At 36.9% G+C, this 26845-nt stretch overlaps 1 protein-coding gene across 6 annotated transcripts in view; it reads left to right on the top strand.

The window, feature by feature from the left end:
* The window catches only part of LRRC4C (leucine rich repeat containing 4C), a 603191-nt gene that overhangs the window by 341197 nt on the left and 235149 nt on the right, over positions 1 to 26845 (top strand). For 4 of the 6 annotated variants that reach the window (XM_076344391.1, XM_076344389.1, XM_076344387.1 and 1 more), the window contains one exon: positions 2704 to 2834. The exons of the other annotated variants lie outside the window; for them this stretch is intronic. The gene's annotated coding sequence lies outside the window, so the exon portion shown is untranslated. The remainder of the gene's footprint in view (positions 1 to 2703; positions 2835 to 26845) is intronic. 6 annotated transcript variants of the gene reach the window in all.

The following is a 26845-nucleotide window of genomic DNA, read 5'->3' as shown; positions in this document are numbered from 1 at the left end:
TGCCATTTTACAGATGGAAAACATAGGCTGAAAGATAAAATCCATATGCTCAATGCTTTTCTATGCATAATGCCCATTACCACCCTTGGCGACCCAGTTTAAATGTACGGCTGAATTAGAAACTGAACCTCAGTAGTCTGAGTCCCAGTCTTATCGGTAACCATTGCACCGTCCTTTCCCTGAATTGTGTTTGAAAGCAGAACAGGAATTGAACGATGATAGTAGTTACCAGTATATACAGTGCATATGTGAGTGTGAATTCTGTGTTGTTGTTGAAATACCTCAACTAACTTTCAGGAATTATTGTACTGGTAAAGCTGGATTATTATTAGGTGCTAATTAATTCTGTGATATATTTTAAAAAAAGGACAGGTTAAGAAAGTTTTTCATTGAAGCAATACCTTAACACTTTTAATACCAAGTGGCAGTTGCTTCTGTAATTACAGAATAATATTCACTATCTTTGTGCAAAGAGGGAAAGTATGTGATCTGGTTTGGAGACTGGAACGCCATCTGATCCATTCCTATACCGCTGCCAGAGGTAGTTCGTAACATCCTTGTGAAGGATAAAATACTGATGGCAGGTAAAATATTTGAGGTTCATTTAAAATTTAGTAAAGCATTATTGTAAGATGAAACGTACCTCCTGTTCTCCTTTGGCAGAGTGGCTCTCATAATTTTAATGGTAACATTAGACCAAATTCTGATCTTCATGCAGCACAGGAGTAAAATCACTTTCTACAGGAAAGTTCTTGGAATGGTCCCGGTGATGAAGTTTTAGAACAGCAGTAGTCTCTGTAGCTTTCCCTTATATAATAGTAAGTTAAACTGTAGTATAATCGGTGACTGTGAATGTGTCTGATGCATTTTTGTCTCTTGTGTCTATTTTTGTCCCCTGATTATTCTCATTTGTTATGGAAGATGAATAATATATCAGTGGTGTAGGTGTATGTATAAAGGGGTTTTTCCCGCTTTAAAGAATAACATTTTTTTACTTTTATATTCTATTCCCTATATATTATATTAATATATTTTTTTCTATAAGATTAAGTATGTTTCTATTTCTAGTTTTATATTCTATAAATTTGATGAAGAATATATTTATTTTTAGTATCTGTGCCCGAATGGAAATTCTTTCTGATGGTAAGAAACTATTAGATTCCTCCAGCTGAGTTTTAAGTAATGGTTTATTGCTTTTCTACATCCTGAAGCTATTTTTTCTTCTATACATAGGAAGCAGTCAGCAGAGACAAGAAGCTGACAATAGAATAATTTAATTACAGTTAATTAATAAATCCACTGGATCACAATAAGTTAATAAAAGCAGGTGATAATACATCTTTGGGACAGAAAATCACTGTTTGGAGAAAACATGACTGAAGCGATCAAAACATTCCTTGTATTTCCATACTGCATATTAACTAGATACATCCTTTTCAGTTATTCAGAAGTATTATAGATAACTGATGAGGTATGATACACAATGGGTAGTGATGTGCACTATTGTAATTTCTGAAATTCAAAGAGAAACTGCAAATATTACAATATCTTAAATTAAGCTCGGTATTAGTTATAAAGGAATGTTACCACATTTTTCTCCCTGAGTTTTCCTTCACACATTGCCTTCAAGCATAGAAGAAATGAGCCTTCTGGAATTCAAGCGACTTATACTAACAGTATTTTCTATGGAAGTATTTGGGTTTTGACATGAACTATGTCAGATACCATACATCTGTGATCTGTTGATTAATTAGGGATCACCATTATAATTAATACCAGATGTTTTTTACTTCAAAAGAGAAATTACATTTCCAGGTATTTGAACAGCTGCATCATGTGCAAAATTAACGTAGGTTAACATAGTACACACCTGCCTTAGAATTTTGGTGTTCTTTCGTGGAATAACATGAAGTAGTTTCAGATGAATAAAATTCATAAGTAGCCATTAACGACTGCCACACATATATAAAACCACAATGGAAGCAGACCGTTTAAAAGGTTGTTCTAGGATAAAAAAAACAAATATTGTTCAGATCTGCAGTTAGTAGGGAATATTTATGATGTATGTCATGGGGATACCTGGCTTTTAAGTCATGTCAGGAAGTAGCTCTACTATGTCAGAGACAGTTTCTGTGCAAAGAATACCCAAGTTCACAGGTGCTCGCTAGGATTGTACATTTGGCAGTGTTGAGTGTACAGTTCTTGCCAAATGCTATGAACGTTGGAAAAAATCCTAACCCACAACAAAATAACTAGCTGCATTTCTGAACTATGCAGTTCAGAAAAGGATGATGATTTTTCTGTGTCATTGAGTCATGGTGTGAATTGGCACTACAGTATGTGGATATTTTGTCTGGTAAATGGTATAATGGCTGTAGTATAGACTACCCACTCTGTGGTGTCTCAAGAACAAGTTTCACATTATTATTAATATTATTGTTGATGAAGATAAGCAGAACAGAATATAACCTCTAGTCAAAACCAGATGAATTCTCTTTTATTTTCTATGTTTATAAATTGTATGTTTTAGATGGTCTGCCTAAGAAATGTTAAGTACGTGTACTTCAGAGGTGTTTCTATTTCATAATTAATCATGAGATTCCTAAATATGTTCATTATAAAGCATATTATAATCTGGTGCTCTGTCAGCATGAGACACACCACACCATAAAATGTTATCTTTTTTCCCCCCAATGCACACAGGTTGCCAGAAAAAAGGAATGTGCAATGGAGATTGTTAATATGGAAATATCCTAAGATACCATTTGAGAAAATAAATACACTACACTTTGGCATGAAGGATAATTAATTGTACCATGAATTACTGAAGACAGGTAAACTGAAAATCACTTTCCTTCCATTTTTTCATTCATTAATATTGTGTGTCTACTAAGGTCTGCTGTTACCTTCTTTCCAAACTTTATTCTTGGCTGTTCATCTGTACCTTTTCATATAATCACATGTGGTTGTATAAGAAAAGAAGTGTTTAAAGGGGTGATTGGTGATCAATTTTTAGGACAAATCTCAAACTGACTTTTAAATTGGTAACTGTAGGCTCTCCATTAGTAGCAGAAGTAAATTACAGGGAATGTATTTCTTGGGACTCATCTATGTCAGTCTTGTAGTCATGTTTGTTTGTGCTTAAAGCATATTCTTGATCTGGATGTCAGTTTCATCAATAATGAAGAAAGAATTTGGAAAACTCTTGTATGCTCTCTTCTTCTTTCTGACTTTGGAGCTTCATAAAGCAATTAAATGAAGCCAAGGATGGATGCTGTTAAGCTCTAAGCTAAAGAGAGAAAACATTTAGCAACATAGAATGAATTTTAAAAAGGCACAGCCTCTTTCCTTTTTATCATGTTAATATCAGAAATATACTCCTAAATATAGTATGTCAGGATAGTAGCAGCTCAGGCATCCCTGTAGCAGACAGGGCACTACCAGAGTTTGTAAATTACATGAAGTAACAGAATCACAGCAACTAACATTAAACATAGTCAAAGCAATAGATGACGTTTTATTCTTAAGTTGATTTTATTATCTAGGAAGTGTAAGTATTATTAATATTCAGAAAAGTCTGCATGCAGTCCAAGGGCTATGGAGGGCAGCAAGCATGGAGCCTTTTATTAGAACATGAAAATATATTGATGTGAGCACAGTCTTTTATTTTGTATTTGTACAGAGGAATACTGAATCATGAGAGAAATTTAGGGTACAGAAGATCTTTCAGTACTGTCGGTCTGATTTTTCACTTCTTTACATCTTTGTACAGTCATGGTTGTGAAAAGTGAATTCTGATGGCCACCAGCACTGGAATGGGCATTTTGCATTTTCACTTTTCAAATAATTAAATGGATTTTGAAAACTTTTGGTGGTGAACAAACGGTTCTAATTATGTTTTTCCTTGTATTAGAGTTTTCTGAGAATTTTTCCTACATGTGAGTATGCTATTAAGTGGGAATTATTTTGAGTTGTGAGTTCCACAGCCACCCAGGTCTTAACAAAAGCTTTCCAGATTAAAAAACTGACAAAAATAGAAATAAGAACATCGGGTTTTTTCAATTATCTTTTTTCTTCCTCAAAGAAAAGCAATCTGTATAAATCAAGGAAGAGCATTATTTTCTTCTAAAGAATAATTTGTTTTCTTTTTGGTACTTTTCAAATGTATAGAAAATCATTTTACTGAAGCGCAGTTTTTAGTATGCCTTACAGTAGAATGTTACTATATTCTGTGATAACACTATTAGAAATTAATGGGCAATGATGAACGTCGTGTTTTGGAGACTGCTGAGAGGTGTTTTATGAAAGTTTTTGGCGTGTTGATGCAATACAATTGGAGAACTTTCAAAGATGGTGATGAACTAAATTTGAATAAATTTGCATTGGTTACTATTAATTTAGAGACAAATTGAAGAAAGATAGAAATTCTAAACGAATTTCTAAATCTAATAAAAGGGAGAACATGATGGATGTAGACTTGTCGGATTTGATATTTAGTCTTTCTTTCTCTTCCCCTTAGGAAAAAAGAGAAAACTAACTTTGTACTGTAGGTATTTATTCTATTACTGCCACTTCTCCTTGAGAATTACTATCTCCAATCTGTGTACCACCTGCTGGGTGGAATTCTCATTTATTTATATATGTCTTACAGCTTCAGGGGTTTTTTTTGCATACTATTTACTGACAGGTCATATCAGGAATTTTTTTGGCTAATATATAAAATTCCTCAAATTGTATGTCTGGGTACAAATAGTACCATTGTGAATCTTACACTTACAGAAATATTTTTAAAAATACATTTTAGGATTGCTTTCTTATACTGCAGAAGACAATTGTTGTGTACGAATTGACATTCCATAAACATCTGCTTGAAATATGTTTTTTACATTGCTTGAGGAAGCAAAAATGGCATATATGGTGTTTATACCATCTAACTATCCATACTATTATCTTCTGAATAAAATGAGAAATCCCTGGGCTTGTGTATTGTGTTTGCGTGGCAAGGTTTTGGTAGCGGGGGGACTACAGGGGTGGCTTCTGTGAGAAGCTGCTAGAAGCTTCCCCTATGTCCAACAGAGACAATGCCAGCCGGTTCCAAGATGGACCTGCTGCTGGCCAAGGCCGAGCCAATCAGTGACAGTGGTAGCGCCTCTGTGGTAACATATTTAAGAAGGGGGGAAAAAAACCAACTGCACAACACCAGCAGCAGCCAGGAGAGAGGAGTGAGACTATGTGAGAGAAACAACTCTGCAGACACCAAAGTCAGTGAAGAATGAGGGGGAAGGGGTGCTCCAGGCGCCAGAGCAGAGATTCCCCTGTGGCCCATGGTAAAGACCATGGTGAGGCAGGCTGTCCCTCTGCAGCCCATGGAGGTTAGTGGTGGAGCAGATGTCCACCTGCAGCCCATGGAGGACCCCACACTGGAACAGGTGAAAGTGCCCAAAGGAGGTTGTGACCCCGTGGGAAGCCCGTGCTGGAGCAGGCTCCTGGGAGGACCTGTGGAGAGAGGAGCCCATGCTGGAGCAGGTTTGCTGACAGGACTTGTGACCCCGTGGGGGACCCGTGCTGGAGCAGTCTGTTCCTGAAGGACTGCACCCCGTGGAAAGGACCCATGCTGGAGAAGTTCGTGAAGAACTGCAGCCCATGGGAAGGACTTATGTTGGAGAAGTTTGTGGAGGACTGTCTCCCGTGGGAGGTACCCCATGCTGGAGCAGGGGAACAGTGTGAGGAGTCCTCCCCCTGAGGAGGAAGGAGCAGCAGAAACAAGATGTGATTAACTGACCGCAACCCCCATTCCCTGTCCCCCTGCACCACTGGGGGGGAGGAGGTAGCGAAAATCGGAAGTAAAGTTGAGCCCGGGAAGAAGGGAGGGGTGGGGGGAAGGTGTTTTAAGATTTAGTTTTTATTTCTCATTATCCCACTCTGATTCAATTGGTAATGAATTAAATTAATTTTCCCCAAGTCGAGTCTGTTTTGCTCGTGACAGTAATTGGCGAGTGATCTCCTTGTCCTTATCTCAACCCACGAGCCTTTTGTTATGTTTTCTCTCTCCTGTCCGGCTGAGGAGGGGAGTGATAGAGTGGCTTTGGTGGGCACCTGGCATCCAGCCAGGGTCAACCCACCACAGCTTGTCATGATGATGCAGGGATGTATTACAGCAGTTAACCTTTGTTTTTCCCCCTTCAGCTCAAATGGTAGGTTTGCAGATTTTTCAGGATCAACAAAACCTTGTTATCTAATATTGGACATAAATTGGACAAAACTATAGCATTTAAAGTAGTGTGCAATAAATAGACTTGTTATGATGTTGCCATTTTTTTCATGGGTGGCTTAACTTTAAATGATATCATAGTGTTTAAACAAGCTTTGTTGTAATGGAAACAAAAATTGGAGTTTATGACAGGTTTTAATGCAAAAATTGTGCAGGTGCATTACCCGTACTTTAGCAGTAAGGATTTTTAACAACATCCCTTCATAAAAGCCTTAACAACAGAAAGTAACTTTATCTTCTTCATCTGGTGTAACCTGAGGTAATGGAAGGTTTAAAACTTGAAAATTTTCATATCTTTTGAACAGGAAGGGACTTATGTAAAATGCAGCTCCCTTCTGAAAGAGTTGGCCCATCTAAAATTTGTTTTCAATGGAGCAAATCTTTTCAAACATGTCTCACAAAGCCCTTAGGCTGAGCTATATGTTTCTCTTCCATCACCTAAGAAGATAAATCAATGTGCCTTAGGCATTTTGCTCTTAAGGGTCAAATTTCGCATTGCATCTCAAAGTCTGGAAAACTAACCTTTTTCAAGAAAAGAGAAAGCAACGATTCCAAAAATGCTTGTTATGAACCACCAACAGGTGATACGTCAGTTGCATTCATTTTCAAAATTTCTTACTCAACTTGGGTAATGAATTGGACCTGCTGAACCTGTGTCCTCTCAGACTTTGTCATCTGCATCAGCAAAATTTCCTTGGCGCTCTTCCCAAGGAGCAGGATGAGAACCAATGCACTGTGAGAAAAGCAGATATTATGCTTGCAGCTTCTGCAAGCTTTAAATACAAAACATGAATTGAAAATAATGGCTCAATACTTAATGACTTTGTAATCCAAGTAGTACAGTCCTCAAAATCCACTACAATAAAATAATAAGAAAATACTGTAGGTAAGCTTTAACATGCCCCAGAAGGATCAGAATGATCATGAATGTACTATGCTTTAAAGACTGATGTTTGAAAAATCTTTGAAATGGTGGCCTTGCAATCATAAATCCATATATCCTGACCTTCTTGGAAAACTGTTCTTCCTGCAAAATGTTTTCTAACTGACTAATGAAATTTAAAAGACTGCTTTAGCAACAGCTTCTATTCTTAGGTGACAAATGTTAAAAACTTCAATGTTAGAATATTGGTACTCTTTAACTTCTCAGACTTAGAATCTGGAAGAGACTAATTACTGTGAGACTAATGGGGGAGGGCAAAAAAGCAAAGGACAGAAGTCCAAATGTCAAAAGCGAAAAGCTAGGGCAAATATATTTAAAAATATTTGAAACCCTTTTGGATTAAGGAGTTTTTATGTGACCTTATGTGACATTGAAGAGGAACAGTTGTTATTCCAGAATGATGAAGAACTGGCTGGAAGTGCTGGGTTAGTCCTCAAGGAAATGACCTGCTGTCAACAGGTAAAGGTAGTTTGGCAGATAATTTAAACTCTTGCAGACAGTAGCTGATGACAGCTGCTTCTTACTGTTCAGCCGCAGAAAGACAGAGCTGCTTTCTACTTGGGGGCTAGCTCACTGCTTTTACTTGCACACTTCACTGAAATGTTTGCAGGATTATGTTCTCTTGAACTTGCTCTTTCTTAGTAACTCTTTAAAGTGCTTAATCCAAGCAAGCAGAAGTGTTGCCAGAACTGTAATATTTCACTCTGGTACACAAGACATCATATATTCATGGTTTAAACTTTTCCCCATGGGTTTTCTTCCTTTTCAGAGATGTCATTTGCCACTGAATCCATGTTTCTCAATATGGTTTGAAAATCTCTAGAAAACTTGGCCTGTATTTGAATTGTAATGAAACCTGAAAGCAGAGGAATTCTGATAGTGTTCCAGGTTATTTGAATTTTGAACTTCATATAACTTTTAAATTAAAAATGTGGCCATAAGAATTGTGTCTAGAAGATGACAGAAGTGCCTCTCAATATGTAAAAATGTTGGATTAAAGAGTGTCTTATAAATATTAAAATTAATTCTTTTGGAAGAAAATAATTAGAGTGACAGAAATTTTGTAAGCATCAGTATTTTCCAGCCATCTTATTTTCTGTATAACCCTGATTCTATTTTTAATGTGTGCTCAAAGAGGAAATTTTCACAAGTGAAAATTTGAGCACAATTCCAGTTGAAATACATGAGAACCATTTGTCTAATTTTGCACAGTGTCTTTGAAACATTTAGCATAAATCTATGAGTATTGTCTCTTCCCTGAGGCATAGGAAGTTTATGGACAGCTCTACTTCCGATTCAAGGTGTGGACCATATTGCCTTGCTGTCTAAGCAAACAACTTTGTGACTCAAATGACAGTTTCTCTTCACCCTTCCTGCTGCTGCCACAGGTAGTTTCCACATGAAGCTACATCACTATGTTGCTGATCGAACGTTGCACTGAAAATCTGCTACAGTTTAAATTCCCTGTGGAAGGATATGACACTGTTATTATGGAAGAATGCTTTCAAGTTTGCATTTGCCAGGAAACAAATAACATTGCTTGGGAAAATGACCAGTACTGCTAAAGCTACTGAATATATTGATATAAGTTAAGAACTTTCACAATTCTTAATAATACCCCATTTCTTTCATTTACCACTCTCTCACCACACTTTCAAAAAAAACAACAAAAAAGTTAGCCATGTGATTCAACATAGATACGATACTAGGTCCCATCTTGGAATGTAATACATCAAGTAGTGAAATAATCTTACGACTATTGTTTCTCTTATCTGTCTGCATATAGATGTTTTGGCATTTTAGATCCTTGATAAATCACTTAGAATGGATAACTTCTTTTTTCTCTTTTGTCTGTTTATCTTTTCTATGTCTTCTCTCTTTTTTTCCATAAAGCTTCATATTTGCAACTCTTCAAAATTGCAGGATATCAAAACTTAGAGATTCAGGAGTGAATATTTCCCACATCATGGGACAGAGGGTGAGGATTACTGAAATAAAATAAAGAATATAAGTCTCTGCAGTGGCTTATGAGACAGAAGTATAGACTGTGAAGATGAATTAATGAGCAAAGTGCAGGGGAGGAGTGAAGATCAAAGGTTCATGGTAAAGTGCGTTATCATAGGAACATCACATAAAATGGTATATAATCAAATGATTAGTTGCAAGGCTAGAAAGGTCTTTAAAAATATTATCTTTTACTGTCTTGATTCACATATCTGGCTTAATATGTGTGATTTAATGAAAATTAAGCACTCTTAAATTACTGATACCAGCAAATCTCTGTATTTTATATAAGTTAGTGTGTGCCTAACTGCATGTTAGAACTCTACATTTACTTGAAAAAAACTAGGAATTACTACAGAAATAAATGGTACATAATTTTCAGTGAACACTAGAAATATATGAAAAATTGTTCGAGCTGTGTATGAGAACCCCCTGAGCAAGGCTGACATATGGCTGGTGATACCCTGTAGGGAAATGTACAGTGCAAAGAGGTACTAATAATCCTTCTTAGAAAATAAAGGTCACAAGTGATAGCAAATGCCAAGAAATCATCAGGGATTTTTTTAGAGCCTACTGGGTCAGTAAAACCTCAGTAGGCTCATGTATTTCTTTAACTGTAAAAAATGATTCAGTTTGGATCAGGGAATATAAGGGCTTGTGAGTGAAGTAAAGAAAGAACTTCTTCCTAGCTTGAACCAATGGTTGCTTCTTCTAGGAGGATATATTAGTTGCGGGAGGTTATGCTTTTGAGCCATTGACCTGATTTCCAGTCCTGTTCATTTCCTGCAAATTCAAAGTCAATAGAAGCTAAGGTGCCAAGAATTTCAGGAGTTCAGTTCCTGTATTTTCATATATGGATAGTGCTATGGATAAATAAATTATATTTCTGGAAATATATATTTTAAATGATTATATATTTAAGCATGTTCTGTGTAAACAAATGATTGATTGAACTATACAGTAACCAGAAGCTTACCTTTTTCTTCCAGATTATCCTTTTCATCTCATATAAAGAATTATGAAAAGTAATTCTGTTTTTTTTAAAATGGTAGCAGTGATCTCTCCAGGTTCTGAATGATGGATGTTCATATGGCAAAAGTTATTTTTATGAACAAGTTATCTCTAAGTACAACTGGCATGCACTTAGCTTTTAGGAGTATGTTCAGAAGGTAGGAATGGAAATAAAGTCATGTTGTTGATGCAACCAGATAAGTGTTAAGACACGTAGGCAGAAGAAAGTATAGCAGAAGTTAGCACGACCATTAACTATTCTGTACATGGAGAACTACAGATTTTTCAATTACCATCTTTGCCAGTCTAACGCTTATTGACCTATTAACTTGTTTAGTTCTCTATTGTAATTGATTTTGGAAATATACATATTAATTGATATGTAGCCCATGCATTTATATAGAGAAATATGAGAATGCCTCTGTTTATGTTTGTGGTATGCAGAGATGTGCAGATTTTTTTTTTTTTTTTTAAGAATACATGTGAGAATAATGCTGGCAAATTATTTGATTTGCCATACTCACCTTTATTTGGAATTCAGTGACTGTATTCTGTATCTCTGTTAAACATCAGCTTGTCTGTGCTTGAAAATATTTATCCCTGCCTTACTAATTATAATGCACTACTTCTGAAAATAGACCTTTTTTGTTAGCATGAGGTTGCTTCTTGGGATTTTTTTTTCTTCCAGACCAATCTTTATACTTGCAATGAGTTCCTCACAAATGTCTTCAGAGCTGACTTCTTTAAAAGCTCTCTTTACAGCTTCTATTTTAATGATACCTGTAATAGTTTTCTATTCTGTGAAAACTGCTGGTGTACTGAGATCAACACCTCTAGATCAGTAGCCTCTTGCTTTTTGTCTGCCATATTGCTGTGTTCTTGTTTCTCAGCATTTACCATCCAGTTCATCTGTATTTGTAAAAAGCTAGCACAATGCAGCTCTCATCTGCAACTGCACTATGGGAACAACTTGTTACCATGGCTGTCATCAGAATTAGTATCAGTATTATTATTCATTGTTGCTGATGGAGAATTTTGTATTTCTAATTTTTATATAAACTCTGCAGACTGCCTTAATTTGGGGAATTTGATGACTCCATGATAGATAAGCTTATCAATACTTTCCTTTCAGAATAGAATCTGTCTATGTAGTTTGTTGATATTCCAGTGTAACTCACTCATCCATTCAAACCAGGCTTTATGATGAATTTTAGTATTATGGGAATCAGCATACATGAAAATTATAGGTTTTTTTAGTAGACAGATAGATAACAACAACAAATTGAATAACAAAATAACAAGTTACTAAATTAAATTCAGGGACTTCTGTATGGCTGTAAAAATACTGAACTCTATAGAAATATTTTATTATCCACTAATCTATTTGTCCTGTTTCCAGATACGAGATTTTAATCCACTACGCTTTTTATGTCTAAATAGTCTGTCACCAGATTACTAGAGAAACCCTAAGAATATAATTTTCTATTTCCTGCTACTATCAAAATACAGTGCTTTATTATACTTTAGTATTACTATTAATCTGGTTCCTTCTATTGCTTGGCAAATGAGAGTTACTTCTAACTCAGTATGGTTAGGATTCTGTATTAGCAATAGCTGATAGCATTAGATAAGTCTATGATTCTTTAGCAATTGCATTAACAGGAAATTCTCAGATGCTTGTAGCCTTACAGATTTGGGCCGTAAGAAGTTTAGCTTTGTAAACGGGTTTGTAAAAATAAATAGGGAAGCTAAAACCATAATGTTTACTACAGTGTTGTTTCTGGAATACTGCCAATATGACTGGGAAGATCACTCATGAGATTATTCCAGCAATTATACAAGGCTGTAGATCTAGTACTGTGCATACTTTATATAACTAATCAATAAAAAAGCGAGATAGCAAGGGGAAGAAAAGAATGAGGGAAAGTCATTTAACTGTGGTTTTGTCAAATGCAGCACTGTATTCACTCACATTTGATGAGATAGCATCCAGCTCCTTGTTCTCCTTGTCGTCTGTCCTTCACACTAGATGTATGTGATTTTTGAAGAGAGTATGTGGACTTAGTTCAACTTCTGATGTGCAGGCACTTTCCCAGGTCAGGTGGAGTCTGCAGTTTGTGAAACTCCTCTTTTCCGTGAAGAAAATCTTTCCTCTTTTGGTATTGATTCGAAATGTGTATTTAGAAGAAATAACTCTGTTAACATTTTCTCCATTTTCTTATTTACTTGTGATTGGGATGGGGTGGTTTTTGTTTGTTAGTTTTTCTGCTCTTTAAAATATATTTTTTACACTAGGAGACATTAATTTGTGGGAATGTCTGTACCTAGAGCTTACTAACTTCTAACAGCTAAAACTTGATTTCAGTTTGTAAGGAGAAGAATGATTGTTAGGCTCAGAGTAAATGCTCTGATGTTTTTGAAAATGTGATTTGATACCAAATGGTATGTAACACTAAATGGCATATTTGTTGGCAGATTCACAGAGAGCTCAAAGAGTCAGTAGGCTTGTATTTTTTGTTTGTTTTTAGGGGAAGACCCTTACTAGCAGCGCTATCTTCAGGTTGTGCCTAATCAAACCAGGTCTGCTGATTTGCAAGAAACACCCTTGCAGCATTCGTTGTCCTCTGCTGCTTAGCCTCATTAATCCATGAAATGCTTGAGACTGAGGCAGGGCAGGGAGACAAGTATTCTTTGACTACTCATAGCTTGTTTCACTGAATTCTCTGAGGTTTTTGAGACTGGCTAAAGCACAGTCAGCTTGAGCTAAACTGTGAAAAGTAGGAAAAATTAAGAATAAGAATTTGACCAGAGGCATGTTAGTTCATTGTTAAAAGGGATTTTGTTGAATTAGCAGCATAATTCCTTCCAGTAGAGTTTCACTTCAGAAATTACTCAGACAGATTAGACAAGCAAGCATCTTACGGCAATTCTCCAGGTGGAGTCAAGTCCGTATTCTTTATTTATTATCTTTTTAGTGATTTGACGAACTGCCCTCTCATTGAATTAGAATGCCTTCAATCCTCTAGCCTCCAGTGATACAAGGAAATAAGGACTGACTGTGAAACTGAGTGTAATTACTGGGGGCCTGTGTGCACGTGAAGCAGTTTTTTAATGTTAGTGCTCCTTTCAGAGTAACAAGGAGGTATGATCATGAGGAAGAAAGGAATGGTTTCTGTCAGCTTTTGCATTTGCATGCTCTTCTGTGTTAGATATGTAAACATTGTGTAGATGTAAATTTAGGATTGGCTTTATGGAACCCGTACATTTAACTTAATAAACAACCTGTACTTCCTAAATGCTTTTACATCTTTGCAAGTCACATGAATGCAAGATTTAAGACCATTACACTTCCCTAAAACCTCGGGTTTTGCCTTTTTTTATTTTTTATTTTTCTTTTTTCATAAATGCAGGTCATATCTCCTATCCAGGACAAGTTTAGTCAAGTTTCACTGAATTTTTATGCAATTCATTGACAGTGAAATGTTCCTATATTTAGAATAATAGGGAATCAGAGTGTTCTAAATGAAAAGCCAAAGCATGAGAGGAAGAGAACAAAACTGCAAGTTTTGTCATGGTGCAGACTGTGATAATGGCTTTTAGATGTCATGCTGTCAAAGTGGATACAAATGTAAGGAAGGGGGAGACAACTGTAGTAGCATCTTGTCTGGGGCTGATCAGTCTTGTCTGTTTCATTTGCCCAAGGTGTCTTCAGTCCTATTCCCATTTCTGTCATTTCAGAGAGAGCTTAGAAGGTTTCTTCCTCCCAGCTTCATGCTGCTGATGTAAAGTATTTTTGACTTACTGTTCCTGTGTACAGATAAAGAAAAATGAATGATGATTTTAGAAACTCCTAGATTCTGCACACAAGAAAAAGTAATTTCTTCCCTTTCTCCAATGCTGCTCTGTAGAAAGATGGAAAAGTGATGAGCTTTGAGAAGGAAAATTGCTTTAATGCTACTTGATTTACAAAAGGTTTGCATCACATTAAAATTTTCTTGTTGTTACTGGGTTTTTTTGAAGAGTGTGGAGAATAAAACTGTGTAATACTTCTTTCTACCTTTAGTCTCCTTTGCCTTCAGATATAAGGAGGAGCTTCCATGCAGCAGTAATGCCACTCTGTTATTTTGTGGTGGAAGATAGTGGTAACATAAAACATATGTTCTGAAAAACTCACTCACTCTGTAGCAGGGATCACAAGTTTTCTGATCCTGTGACCTACAGTGCCAAAATCTTCATATGGCTGAGAGCTGCAAGATGTGTACTGTATACCTCAGAAAACTAGCATTAGCAGAGTAGTTAATAGGTGGAAGATGATAACAGCTTCTTAGGGGTTCTCAGTTCCCTGTTAAGTGATGGGGCTCAGCCTGGAGATAAAACTGGACTCCTGAGCAACCCTGTGATGTTAGCTTCACAGCTCCTTCCACAGAGGTGTGTTGCTCAGCAGAACCCACACCATGATAGCTTTGCTGCCTGGGTGCTCTCTCTGGACAGGAGAACAATAGTGGCTTTGATGGATTTAATGGCCCTCTGGAAAGGTACCTGTGCTTGCCAAATAAATGTAAAGGCTGCCTAGGTATGTAGTTTAGACCGGCTGTCTGACTTTTAGATAGCTAAAGTCAGGTGAAATAAATCCCACTGCAGGTGACCCAAGCAAAATTCAGTACCTACTTCCATCTCACTTTGCTCAGTGGAATCCTTCCTGTTGCCTACTCTGAGGGAAAAACACCATACAAATGGCATAGCCATACAGGAACAAATAAAAATTTAAGGTGGTAGGTAACTACAAATATCTTTTAAGGAATGTCATGAGAAGTTTTGAAAAACTAGAGGTGAATTTTGAGCTTCTGAAAATTAGCATAGCTTTCTTGAAGCCCATAGAGCAGCACAGATTTAAGCCATCCGAAAATCTACTCCATGCATTTTAAAAACTAAAATTCTTCGTAATTAAAAATGTTGGCTTGACCATGGTTTCATTGCACAGATGGAATTGACATCAAGTTTCCCAGGACACTTTCACTTCAGCAAATGCATTACAGGCCTGTTGTGATCTTACTGTGCCCATTTAATCATTAATTTTTGGTACTGTTGCCAAGAATGGTGCCAGTTTTAGTTTGACTGTTGACAGTGATTTTTTTTTTAACATCAGTCTGCTATGCACTGTGCTGAGATCCACCAAACTTATTTCAAATAACAAGTGAGAACATCCCCCCCTTTACTCCTCCACACGCTGCTCTTAATATAGGGATTGTATTCACATCAAAGCTGTCAGAAGGTTTCTGTGATCTCATTAGCTATACTTATTTCTACCTACAGAATAAATGAATCATCAACCGAAACAGCACTAAAGACCAACTGGTAAGACTCACATGGCTGTATGTATATCCGTGCTGAGAATAGATATCTTCTGTATCTTTCTGTAGATTCAAGTTGTTAAAATTGCTAGTTTTGCAGACCTAAAAAGGGTTAAGTCATTTCTGAGATGAATTTAGTTCTAAAGTCTTTAACATGGAAAGACGAAACAGAATTGTTAAATGCTTTAACAAGTAGTTTTATAATTTCATATAGCATATTAAAAAACCCTTTCTATTTATAAAACACTGAAGGAACTGAAAATATATTTTAATGCTTGTGGATTTTTTTTTGCTTTGTTTTTGTTTATGTAGTTAAAATACAGAATCATTTCGTTTTATGGCTGTGTGAAGTAAATTAGGTAGGTGGTACCCAATAGAAATTAGCCGAGTTGATTCAGCCAATTTAAATGCTTCTGAATATAAGCATGCACTGTAGGAGAGTGAAATCAGATCAAATGGGAAAATGAAGAGAGATTGGATATGGCTAGAAGCTAGGTGTTAAATAAGTTGTGTAGGGATATTGGTGGTGGACAATAGCAGGTATAGGACCTGCATAGTGAAAAAGTAAAAGGATTCTGATGTCTAGCTACTGGTTACTCATGCTATTTGAAGATAATTTTAGAAACTAGTGGGAAGAGTGGTCACTGGAAACTAAAACCTGTAACAACCAGCAGCCATTTCTAGAGGAGCTGGGTGGTACAGTGTGTGTCTGTCAGCAAGTTGAGGACTCTCATTCACTCTTCACGGATGAGAGAGAGAAATAGGTCTAGCAGAGAAAAAATGGAGAATTCAGAGTTGATTAGTCGGCATGGAATTCTTCTAATTCTGTATCATCTTTCTTTACAGTTAAGGGGAAAGAGTTCTACAGACTTGACAAAGTGAGATTTATTCTGCTGATAAGGAATATAAAGTGAGGGACATAAAACTCTACATCCTCTCTTTCTCGTTCAGTGAAACATAGATACCCAGTCTAAAAGTGTTCTTTGTACAGAGGAGCTCCATGTGTCATTGCCACACACAGCTCCTCTGTGCCCGTGCAGAACCAATCTAGTGGAATAAGTGAATGTCTGACCAATGAAAACAAATCTTACACCAATATACAAGCACACTCATATTCTGAAGTGCAGGAGAAACAGCTTTTCCTGGCATAACTTTGACAGGAGTTTGTGTCTGTGTCTGTCTCATTTCCAGAAGCAAGAACAATAAATCTGAACTGCGATTAAGAATTCCAACCTACACAACTGAAACTTCGTATTTACAGAATTCAATGCCTTATTTTTTTAGGTTATAAAATTCTTACAAATGGAGGAATGGCTTTTGTTGATGGTCATGTGTACAGAATAGTGTCCCTTGTGATACTGTGGAGAATTTCTCAAACTATCAGTTTGAGATCAAAGTACATTGCATCAAAATTCTATGTCCTAATAGTCTCTTGCAATCATTCAATCATGTCACCTCGTTAATTGGATGCTGGAAAACCTCTGTAGATATCCAAAGGACAATCTTCATTGTTTCCACATCAAACTATATTGTTCTGAGAAAATGTTCATAGGCCAAAAAGTAAAGCTACTAAGCTCCGATAACCTATGTAACTCAAAAGGCAAATTTGCTATGTATAATCAAGCCTTGTGAGACAGGAAAACATTCTTCTCAGGTAAATTGGCTGAATGTTACAAAGATTTACATAAACAGTGACCTTCGAAAATCTGGTATTTCAGTATCATGAGCTCGAGTAATAAATTATGTGATACAATATAACTGATTTAGCTGATTCCGTTCACTGCCAATCTGCATGTCTGTGTGTCTAGATAAAGGAACTGAGGAGTTCAGTGCAAAGGCTTTGAATGTCATGCAGTCAGCTTGTGTCCGGTCAGGTTGGTTGCATTTAGAAACCAAGAAGCAAGAGGTTCCTGGCGGTGGCAGCCTGCCAAAGGCAAATAAAGAAGGCAGCAGCACTAGCTTCGGGAGAGGGTGGAAAGCAGTCTATGGGAGCAGTCCTGTGATAGAGAGCAGCAAATACCAGCACTGAACTTTCCGGCAGTTCATTTTACAATGGTGGCCAGACCTCGTGATCTTGACAGGACATGTGCCATGCACATCAGAGTACTGAGTGGCAAGGATTGGAGCGGAACAAGGCAGAGGCTCCCAATCTCACTCCCCTGCAGATGGGCAGCCCTAGTCCTACATGACCTCAAAGTGTCATTGTCAACAGCACCTCCCCTCTCTTCACAAACATAGACGTAATAGCAAATGATATTGCCTAGAAGCACTCCTAGGTGTTCACCAAACAATCCCTTCCAAAGTCTCAGGTTGTGTGGTGCAGACAGTGGCATCAGCCAGTCAATTATACCTGAGTTAAGGGGGAAGCTGTATACAAAAGCAATGCTTTTTCTTTTCTCTTTCCTTGGAAAGGGAGGTGCTTCCAGTCCCATCAACTCCTTACATCTGGGAGCAGGGAAAGGAGCTATGTCTCATCTCTTCAGGGCTGTTCATACTTACAGGAACAAGGTTTCAAGTGATTGGATGGCTTTTAGATAGATGTGCGTACCAAACTGAAGTCAGTAATAGGCCGCTAGTGCCACGTATTACAGGGACGCTCTGATAGGTGAAAGAATTTAGAGATAAATAATTTATTTATCAAACATTGTGATTTTTTTTTTTTTTCCCCAATGATAAGTATAGTCATCTTTCAGGAAGAGTGATTTTGCATGTTATGTTCCATTATAAACAAATGACTTAATGGTTATGTCATAGTCATAGGTCCTGAAATCTGTCAGAAGGCAGCCCTTTTACTTTAGTTGTTGTCTATAAAATGAAAGAATGATTTACACATGCTGCACATTTACAGTTTGAGCTTTGCAAAGAAGTCCTTGCCAGAACAAGACACTTTATAATATAGTAATACCCTGGGTTTTCTTTACTTTATGTTTCACCAACTTTATAAAGTCTTGCATCAAGACAGAGCTGGGAAATAACATCCTTTTTTTTTCTTACTGCCTAATCTATGTCATTTATCTATCTTATCTCTATCTTTCTTATTTATCTTACTTCTAACTGTTTTAGTGTAAGCAGGGAGGCTGTAGTACCCAGAAACACAGCATGAGAGACATAGTCTCAGCTGATATAAATCAGTGCAGCTCCTTTGAAGGCTGAGAATCTGTCCATTAATATAATGTAAAGTTACTGGGTTTTGATTTCCAGGAGAGTTGACAGAGCACACACATCTCCAGGTAAAGTAAATGGAAGAGACAGGCTCAGTATCTCTGAAAATCGGGCCCGTGATTTCTAATAGGTCATAGGAATTTATAAACAAAGGTTTAAATTCTGCTATATCTTACAATCTGCAAGCCCACTGACCAAGCCGCAGTTACACAGTTGTGTGTGGTACACAGGTATAATTCAGCTTATGGAGAATCCTGGTTTTGGTTTTTTTTTTCTTTCTACTTTCATTCTGAAAACCTGTTTGCTTCCAGATATTTTTTCTGTGTTATGATCCACCATGTTGTTTACAATTTCCAGTTTTTTTAAAATATGTTGATGTGTCTGGTAAAGAAACACAATGCATTAGGGCAAATTGGAGGGGCTAGGTAATGCCTATGAAACATTTGGGGAAACGGAGTAAGATCTTTGCTGCAGGGATCCACTGAAGCTTTAAATACCAATTCCTTTCTAGTAGGGAGTAGGCAAAGGCTAAAAAACTATTTTGGAACTTACCTCCTTTCTAGTTCAGGCAAGTAGCATGAACAAATGTCAGGTCCAATTGAATTTTGCCTGTGCTATGATCTGTCCATCCTTGAGGCACACGCTGCCCATGAAGGTGACAGAATAACAATTATTTTCTCCAACTTCAAGGAGTTTTCACACAGATTGGGGATCTTGCTGATTCACTGTACAGATTATCACTAAAATTGAAGTGCTATACTAAAACCAGATTGTAAATTGTGTTACTGTGTATGTTTGTATGGGTACAAAAAGAGGAAGCACAGGGCAAAAGTCAAAAACCTGAAGTAATGTAAACTTCTGTTACACTTGACATTTGAGCTTTTCCAGTGAGTTCTTTGTGTAAAAGTCCATTCCTGGGTATTACTGTCACTTCTGCTTTCACTATGGAACATTAACTCTGTTTTCATTGCTCACATCTAGCAACGATCAGATGAAGCATGGCATATCCAAGCTGATAACCTATCATTTGCTTTCTTTTAAATACAGACATATACACAGATTTCAGTACCATCCTTTTCCTGCTGGCTTCTTTTGTTAAAATGCTGGTTCTTCCACGTAGAAGAAGAAAAAAAAAACCCCAAACAATTAAAAAAATAAACCAATTTATTTTCTTTTCCTTTGCTGATGAAATATTTAAAGATGTGCTTATGAAATGATAAGACACTTCCATCCTGCTGGATCTTAACAGGCCATAAGGCAGCTCAAGCATCACACCCATTATCTGCTATGCAAGTTGATTCATCTTTCAGGAGTGAGTTTTGTTAGGAAGAAAAGAATTACAGGAGGGATGTACCTCTGCTATGCAGGTAGTTGTGTTTTTGGGGGTTGCTAGTGAAAAGCCTTGCCTTGGGAACTAAGAGTGATGAAACAATCTACTTCACTGATCTTCCATTTCTGGAGATATAACTGTAGTCTGAGATAGCAGTGATACTTTCACGTATCCTACTGTCAAGATGGATTTCCTAAATGCTGCAGCCCATTGAAAACTGTGGAGATAAACTGTTTTGCAAAACTGCCGGTGTAGCAGCTTGAAAGGAACACGCATAGCACATCTGTATAGCAGAACTACCTGGTGTAGGCAGAGGGGCTGTGTTGACAGGGCAACTGGAGACTGAAACAATAGGAAAGATGTTGATCTGGGATGCACTGCAATCATTTAATTACAGAAGCCTTCAAGATTTAGTTTTACGTAACTTTCTAGTGTTCTGCAAATTATCTGTTATTACACCAACTGCCCTGTTAATAACTTTTATAAACTTTAGGGTGATCTGAGCTAGGGTGCTAGGATAGAAAGTTTGGTCCTGTATGCATTTTAAGTGTTATGGTATTTTCTGCCTCATAGGGTTATCATATATCTTGTAACATAGGTGATAACATAACCATGATAGAGAGGAGTGAGACAGTCTAGTAGGCAAAGTAAAGAAAAATATGATGGGGGCAGAGGGATAGAAAGAAAAGTATGGAGCTTGTAAAATGAGAGTGATTACAACCATGTAATTGTATTACAACTTTGGAAGTGCTAATTTTGCCTTACCCCTGCAGGCCCTCCTAGTCTCCATAAGAAGAGAGGGCAAAGCTAAAAGAGGTCATACAGAGACTCACAGAGGCAAGTGAGAGTTAAGCCATTGGCCACAAGACTTGATATTCCAGTGATTAATATGTTGAAATACAGTGAATTAAGTAAGGGAAAGTGGAAGAATCTTTCATTTGTATTTATTTATGCTGTATTTCTTCTCTTGAGCTTTGGGTGTTAGGTAACTTTGAAAAGAGAAGCTGCAAGTTTGCTGCAGATTCAGACATCTCCTGTAACTGAAGTCACTAACTCACTAGGAATCTCTTTTGTCCACATGTTATGATCATTCATTTTCAGAATTGCTCAACTCTTCGTGCAGATCTGTGGCATTTTCAGATTTAGAGGCAGACAAGTGCATGAACTTCACTAATTTCCATATACTGTGTGGAAAATTATCCAGAATGTTTTACATTAAAATTCAAGGTTCATACAGCACACCTTCCGTATAGCAGTGCTGCAAATTAAACTCACTTATACATTAGGAAAGGTGCCAATGCAATCATAATAGAAGGCTGAAGTGCTGAAATGATAAAGTAGTTCTTTTGCTGCCTTCCTTGGCACATGTTCAGCACCCCACTTTGATTCAAACATCATACCCTATTTGGTAAGACTCTTGAGAGTAATAAAAAATTATGTGTTATGAACCTGATTCGTAAGTGAGGCGCACTGGAATTCTGGTACAAAATAACCGTAGGTTTTTCGGATCACACATATAACAGTTGTGGAAATTTGGTTCTTATGCATGTGTACTTCTGAATGAAGAACTTCCTAACAGTGACTCTTCAATAAATGTCATAGGAATATAGTCCTTGTTTGGACATTTGCCAGGCTGAAGAGCAGCCAGTCCCCCATTCTCATCTGCTGGATTAAGCACATTGAGTTACTTTGTTCATGAAGCGACGTCATCTGTGTCAAAATCATGTAGCATGTCATTTTTCTGTGCACTCAGACTGATTGATTAGTTCACAGTCATTCTAAATGTATTTCTGTTAAACAGTTTGTAGAGCTGATTGCTTTTCAAAGGATTTTTTCATTGAAAAAAGTCATTAATCCAAATAACACTTTTGAAAGGAACTGTTGCTTTTGGCATTTTATTTTTTTTTTCAGCATTTTCCATGGTTTGCATTCATTTTTATTGGAAATGTTATGAAAACATTTATTGGCATTTCTAATTTGTGGCTGATCTAATATTCAGTAAATGATACAGAATATTTTGATGACTTCCTAAAAATCCCCCAAATACTTAAAAGGACAAAAAAGACATAGCTTACAAACACAGTAACATGAAAGCAATATTTTATAATGTTTAGAAAATGTTTTATGCATTTTATTTTTGATTGTTTAAATTTCTGATGCATTTTAATGCTAGAAAACATGTTTTCCTCACCAGTAATTTCAATTTTAAAACAGCATTTGGAGGCACTCTGTTTATGTTTCATGGGAAGTTGTCAAACAGATACTGTGTTCCACCTTCAAGTTGTAAGGTTTGTATTTGTTGATGTGGTGGGCCTTTTAAAATATATGTAAGTATATGTAAATACATATATATGGGTGCACAAGTAGTCCTAATAAGAATGAGGTCATTACTTGTTATTAAAGGACAGATAAATAATGGTAATAACATAAAACTTGCACCTTTTTTTTCTGATTCAGAGCTGGAGACAAAAATATGACTTAATATCTTTTTAAATAAATTATTTCTTAGACAAGGGTGTATTCAAAAGTGTGAGGGCTGTCATTAGGCACAGATTGATTGTATCATTCAACAGTGAAAACCAGGGGGTGATCTTGTTCTGAATAATTGCTCTAGATTGGAATCCAGTAGTAAAGTCTGGCACGAAGGGACCTCTACTAGGTATAACCTAGGGACTTACCAGTAGGAGGTGGTGGAGGGAATCTGAACGTATTGGTCAGTTAGAGAATGACTATCTGCTGACAGTGTTAGGTAGCAGGGATATGACAAAGGAGGTTCTAGAAGGCAATAAGTGAGTATTATTAGCAGCCTTAGAGGAATATTAGTGACATTGTTTAATAAGCAATATGTAGCGTGACATATCAGATACTATTCTAAGGAGAAATAATGTGATTTGGAACATGCTCAGAGTAGGGAGAGCTATAGTGCAGTTCAGAGAACATGAGGAAACATTTGGACATGAGGAAAAATTTCTTTACTGAAAGAGTGGTTAAACATTGGAACAGGCTGCCCAGGGAAGTGGTTGAGTCACCATCCCTGGAGGCATTTAAAAGACGTGTAGATGAGGTGCTTAGGGACATGGTTTAGTGGACATGGTGGTGTTGGGTTGACGGTTGGACTCGATGATCTTAGAGGTCTTTTCCAACCTCAATGATTCTATGATTCTATTCTGATTCTATGAGAAGACATGGCCTATGTAATGTAGTCCAGCTGAAATTGAGAGGAGATGAAATGATTTTCTATAAACATATTGGAAGGGAAAAATACTTCTGTTAAAGGATAAGATTAAAACCATATAAATTATTATTAACTGGTCATAAATGAATTGAGAGTAGATTTCAAGGAGGTCTGCAATAAGATGTGAAGTGAGGTTCTAAAATGATTCCTCAGTAGAGTGGAATCAAAGAATCTTGAAATCTGGTTTTAAGGTGAAGCTTGAAATAAGCCTATGAAAGGGGTTATATAAATATGTCCAAGAATTCCTGGCATAAGAATTATGAACATATTGAAATCTGATGTTCCAGTATATCTAAAGGGCGTTGAAAGAAGTCTTGGCAACCTCTAATTTGCACATTTATTTGTGTTAATCTTAAACTTAAAAGCTTTCCTGGTCATTTGCTGAGGCCAGGGAGGTTTTTTTCTCCTCTTCTTTCTCTTCCGCAGTTGCAGAATTGAGTTTTTAAATGATTAGAACTAAAACCCAAGGGGAGACAGTATGGTAGCAATTTGCACTGGAATTAAATTCTCCTAACTGGTTCGTTCATATATCCTACTCATATTTTTAGGTTTAAATTTCTCTCCATATTTAAGGTCAGAAGGAAATTTAATCTCCTCAGTTCAACTTAGTATGGCTGTCAAGTTAGTATGTTAGTATGGTGGTCTTTTTTTTTTTTTTCTGTCCTTTATTAAATTGTGGAGGGGTTTTTTTGCTTCTCTTCATTCCCTGTACCGGGGGGGTATAGGTCCATTTTCTAGGGTGATCTGGAAATCGTATTTAAGGAATTCCTTGCTTTCATTCTTATATAGGATACGTATGATACTACAATCATCTTTGATCTCTTCTGTTCTCCTTCTGTGGCACATTATAGTTGTGGAATTTTGTCTCTTGCTGTGTGTCACAGGGATGGCCAAACCACCTTAGCAAAGATTCACAGAAATCACTGAGAAATAGTTTTGTCAAAAAAGCCCTCCTTTTTCCAGTGTAGGATTGGTTTCTTGGTATATGTGGACTTAGAAGCTGCTGAAGGAAGTTTCTACAATATTAATTCTTCACTGGGAGAAAGGCAATTGGATAAAGACACAATACATTCTCTCCATTTTGTTTGGACAAATTAAAATGGTAGTTGTGTGAGCCCAGTATAAAGGGCCAACTTGAAAGGAAGAACCTTGATACGTGAGAAACTTACTTTCAAGCACCATAAACAAAGACAGGTGAAAAACTATAAAGCTTCAGAGAAGCTATTGCACTTTCAGAACAGCTGTGTCTCTTTGCGTGTGTTCCCAGGACCCACTCATCCCAGTAGACAAAGCAGATAATAATTGTGCTTGTGGGGCTCTTATTTAGAATTTGCATATGCAAACAGTAACAGCTGCTTGTACGTGCAAAGTCTTGTGCTTCCAAAATTGCATAGTCTAGATGTTCATCGTTTTCAATCATTTGATTCGTGTATCAGAAGTGAGTTTCCCTTTCCCCTGAGAATTCTTCCTGCTCAAAGGGAGAAGACCCATATAATAGGCAGGTAGGAAATTATAAAGCTCTTGATAAAGTCTATGCCTGGCAACTCAGAAGTGCTGGTAATAACATAACAGCAGATTATTGTTATTTCACAAAAGAAATACAATGTACACTGTCTGGATCCACCTTAGGCTGTGATTTCTCTGTAATCCAGGAGGCAGCAGTTGGTTTGACTTAGAATTGTCTCCAAGAGACTCTGGTAGGGTCATGTAAGAAGTGAGAATGGCCTGGGTAAAAGCTGTGTATCAGATCCTTGCACAGTACCCCAACTGGAAGATGTTCTAGCTTTTGATAGAGTTGCAGTAAGCCTTAAGTGGACAATGGACCTAACATTTATGCTCAGACAAGCTTGAAATGAGAAGTTAGTCTTGAAACTAAAAATGGTAATCTTGTAATCAGGAGGGGATGAGTGAAGGACCTGAGTGTTAACTGAATGTTCCAACCAACATTAAAACTGTGGGTTACTTACGCAGAGAAAGCAATTTGTCAAGCTGAGTAGATGTAGTGGGAGTGGAGGGCTTCAGTCTGAACTGACAGTAATCATTTTGGCTGCAGTGCTTTTGGATTTTGCCATCAATTTATTAATTTCATTGCTCACTTAAAATGTGGAGAGCGTTTATCTCCATCCCGTTTCGTGCGAAAAGGAGTTTACTGTAGGTTTGTAAAGGATGTCAAGAGCAGCAGGTGTGTAGGTACTGAAGTGTGCAGACCGCGATGGGCCAGTAGGTGGCAGCACGAGGTGGCACCGGCGTGCGGGGTGGGGTGGGGCGGGGCGGGGCGGGGGGTGACAGTGCGGCAGCATCTGCTTTACAGGTTTTTTGACCTCGTATGTGCTTTTCCTTGCTTTTCACTACTTCAGGGATATAAGGCTGCACAAAATCTAGTCTAGTCAGGATAGTGATTTGCTTTGTGATGGTCATACTGTATCTTGTGAAATCTGTCTTGAAAATCTTGGAGTATTTATTGGTTTTCCTTAGTGTTGCAGTCATGGGGGTGAATGTAAGTCTCCCGTCTGCTAAAAACACCTAGTAATTAGGACTGTAGAGTAAAAATATGCAGATGTGCACCAAGTGCAACCTAAAGTTCAGAAAACAGCAGATAAATAAAAAAGACAATCCTCTGATCACACAACAAATCAAATATATTGATATTTCCTAGAATTTCCCAATTTCATATGACTGACATTTATTATATAGAACGGGTCTAGAAATTTTTATAGGTAAAATAATTTTTGGTTTTTAGTTTGAACTCTCCATTGGATCCTCCTCAAAATTTAGAGGCAATCAAATAATATATTCCCTCTTTAGTTTTTATCTTCAAAGTATAATGGGAGAACATTTTGAAATACAGCAAAGATAAGGTAGATAGCTGTGTATTAAAATAGTGATTGGCTGGCTCACTATAATCTTGTAAGTTTGAATATCAGATTATTTGAATTTTCCTGGGATACAAAAGTATTATAGCGATGGCAACAGATCTATCCAATGTATTTAAAACATAGCATGTATGTGTGTATGCATAGAAGTGTAAAAATAATATACCCAAATGTGTGTGTATGAATGTGTCCTCCCATTCTGTTTTGCTGTGGTCTTAAATTGCTAATGCTATGCAGCAGGCATTATGATTTCCTAGTTGTTTGTATTTTTGTAGCACCTACTATTAAAGGTGATTAGCTGTTACAGTAGTTGGACATATAAATACTGATTTCAGTTATTTATTATTGGTGAATATTTTCATTCATGGTTTTGAAGTGACAATTGTTTGGGTAGGGTTTAGAATGGGAGGACATTAACTTCAGTCAAGCTTTTAATAATTCTTATGTGTTTTCAGTCTTTAGAGGTATTTTGGATGAGGTCCGACACAGGATATGTATAAAATAAGTGTTGGTAAAAAAGGAGTTAAAATTCTATTTAATACATTAAATAAACAAGTGGCCATTAAGAGAATGAAAGTTAATTATAATTAAGAATCTGTGTAGGAATCTAACCATGTGCTCCTAAGAATTCCAGGCAAACAAGATGCATTCAAAGAATGCTTTTC

The sequence above is a fragment of the Aptenodytes patagonicus genome, chromosome 7 (genome assembly GCF_965638725.1).
Source record: "Aptenodytes patagonicus chromosome 7, bAptPat1.pri.cur, whole genome shotgun sequence".
NCBI lineage: Eukaryota > Metazoa > Chordata > Aves > Sphenisciformes > Spheniscidae > Aptenodytes > Aptenodytes patagonicus.
The sequence above is the reverse complement of the archived record's forward strand: the minus strand, read 5'-3'. Positions and strand labels throughout refer to the sequence as shown.